General features: G+C 38.8%; 1 long non-coding RNA gene across 1 annotated transcript; it reads left to right on the top strand.

Moving 5' to 3' along the window:
* The first annotated feature begins 1,340 nt into the window (after positions 1–1,340).
* Positions 1,341–2,366, top strand: LOC118565095. Its single transcript, XR_004932184.1, has 4 exons — positions 1,341–1,563; positions 1,736–1,786; positions 1,875–1,901; positions 2,006–2,366. It is a non-coding gene; the product is annotated as an uncharacterized LOC118565095 (long non-coding RNA).
* The last annotated feature ends 552 nt before the right edge of the window (positions 2,367–2,918 follow it).

Here is a 2,918-nt window from a genome sequence, read left to right as displayed (position 1 = left end):
ATGACAGCCTATGGAGGATATCAAGATGTTGTAATGTTGTGTGGTTTGGTCTTTCAGACTCTAGCAGAGTCAGGGGACAGGAGAATGTCAGAGATCCAGACAGCACAACAGTGGTCCAACAGGTCCAACAGTGGTTAGGCAGGAAAAAACATAACAATATACCTCCTGTCACTTTTTAATTGACGGGTGATTAATGACCCTAATCATTTCCGGTCCCCCCTTGATTTCCGGTCTCCCCTTTGATTTCCGGTCCCCCCTCCCCATTTCCGGCCTCCCTCGATTTCCGGCCTCCCTCGATTTCTGGCCCCTCTTGATATCCGGCCCCCCTTTGATTTCCTGCCTTACCCATATTATATTATTGTCATTAATACGATATTATTATTAATATAGTTATTAACTTTATTATCGTGATTATTTAAGTATGTCTAATGATTCCTTTAATACACATCCAGCTACTTAATTCAGTTTATCCACATCCAGTTATTTAATTTATCTTATACACATCCAATGATTTAATTTTATCCACATTCAGTTATTTAATTTTTATACACGCTCAATCTGATGCTTAGCAGCAGCATACCACCCATATTAAAAGGTGATATTAATTATAATACAATTCACTTTACTATCGTGATTATTTAATTATATCTATTTATTTCGGTTGTACACACGCAATTAATGTATCTTATACGCACTCAATCTAACGCTCAGCAGCAGACCAGCCACACTCTACGTGGAAAAAACCTCCGTCCCGCACCGTTGTGATTGCGTTGAAATAGAGAATCCTTAATCTTTAATCCTGATATAAAGCTCAAGTCAGTCCTCCCTCCAAACTAAGGGTTTGGAGCGTCCTCATACTACGGTGGACAGTGTCTTACTGACCACAGGTTTTTGGATCACGACCTAAATTTCACGAGATCTGTTGAGGAGGGGAGGAGTTGTGTCAAAACACATGTGTGGCACTGCAGGAAGGGGGACAATATCGATCTTTGCTGACTTGCAGTCAGCAAATTCGTGCAGGGCGTTATCTTATCATTTTCACACAACAGCAAAACCTTCCTTTCAACGAGCATGACATCCTTTCATTGTTAGTTAATAAACAAAAACACCGAGCCTCTCTGTTATCTTCATCAACAGAGTTTCTGCTCAGCGCAGATCAGTGGATGGACACTTCACTTCCTGGTCAGCTAGGGAGCCGAGCAGGAAACCTCCCTCTTATCTGAATAAACCAGTGACCATCGCCGCTCAGTGCGCCACACACCAGGCCATTGTTAGTTAGCAGAACAGGAAAGCGTTTCAACTTATCTGAATAAGACAATGCTCCGCGCAGGTCTAGGTATCCGGGGCCTCGGTAAAACTTAGTATACCGCTGGAAGTCACGACTCTCTCGGTAAACGCATCCTCTCAGTACCAGAAATGTATAAAGATGCTCATTCGGTGCAAGGTAGTCATCACTCGAGATCATGCAAGAAACCTCTTCAGCTTCGCTCCTCACTAACGCTCTGATCCACCCCGAGGGTCAGAACGCAAGCTCCAACCCACAACATGGCATACGCTTCTTTGGTAAGTTCTAATGAATATATTCTAACGATGTTTTAAGTTATACGTTGAATATACGGGGGGGAATCCCCCCCCTATGACGCCACTGATCATGTGATACCGTAGTAATGTCACTTGGGGAATCCCCCCTTACGCTTTTCGGCTGTGTAACAATATATGTTTAATTATTTTTCAGACCTCACAGGTGTGGAGCAAGAAAATGTACTTTTAACACCGTTGAACTACGGTAGGATTTACTTTCATAAAGATAAAGTATCTAAAGTATTTAAAGATACTAATACGTTGTTTTAACCATTTTATTTTTATTGTTTTAGGTTTTTTTGATGGGAACGTTCTATAAGGTGAGGAAAGACTGAGCTAGCAATATTATCCTTGTAATGAATAGCTTATGAAAAATAAGTGGTTTGTGTGTTCTTCCTGTGGGGTTCCTTGTTTGGTTCCTTAGATAATGAAGGAGTCCTCAGAAGAACTTGAAGTGAAGCACACCTCCCTCAGTCCGGGAAAAGTTACAGAAATCATCTTTTTCTTTCGCCCGACGGCTGCAAAATCCTTTTTGCAAAATTAAGATTGGTTTGCTTTTCTACATTGAAACGTTTTACAACATTTTTCTTTTAAATGTGCATACTGTTTGTTTTCAAAGGCTATTTCTACCACAAAATCCAAGAATGGAACCCTTCCCATGATTACTGGCTCTTCTACAACCTAATCGACGGCAAAATATTTACTAATGTTTATCGGAGTATTGTTTTTTTAAAACAATGATTTTATTCTTGTGTTTTTGCCCCCAAAAAACAGCAAGCGGTCTAACCCAGACCGCTTGCTGTTTTTTGGGGGCAAGGATTTCGGCATATCTGTTTCAGAGATTGGTTTCTAAATCTGGTTTACTGAATAAAACATAGAAATCCACTATTACCATCCTTAAAGCAGTCAGCTTCACCATGATAGCGCGTTAAAATTCATTGCGTTTAAATAAAACTAAACAAAAGAAAATTGTAACAATATGGTTCTAATTCATCAGATCTTGACTAATTTAACCTTTTTTGTACTAGGTTTCTAAACATTGAATGTTTTTTCTCAGGATTCCAAAGTGTGTATAACCAATAAATCAGTTTTTCTCACTAATCTCTAATTTTGTATCTTAAATGAAATATTTCTTCAAAGGAGCAGCTAAAATGTTCTTTCTTATTATTCTTCTGATAATTTAAGTCACACACTATTACACCCCAAAAGTTTTTTTTTTAAATATCTCACCTTTTATTTATATATTTTGGTAAACCCATAGTCTCTTACAGACGTTCAATTTATCTTTGGATCCTCTAAAGAATCATCAAGGTCTTTTCTTAGCTAAAAGCTTTAAC

This window comes from Fundulus heteroclitus, chromosome 2 (assembly GCF_011125445.2).
Source record: "Fundulus heteroclitus isolate FHET01 chromosome 2, MU-UCD_Fhet_4.1, whole genome shotgun sequence".
Taxonomy (NCBI): domain Eukaryota; kingdom Metazoa; phylum Chordata; class Actinopteri; order Cyprinodontiformes; family Fundulidae; genus Fundulus; species Fundulus heteroclitus.
This window is presented reverse-complemented; position numbering and strand designations above follow the sequence as displayed.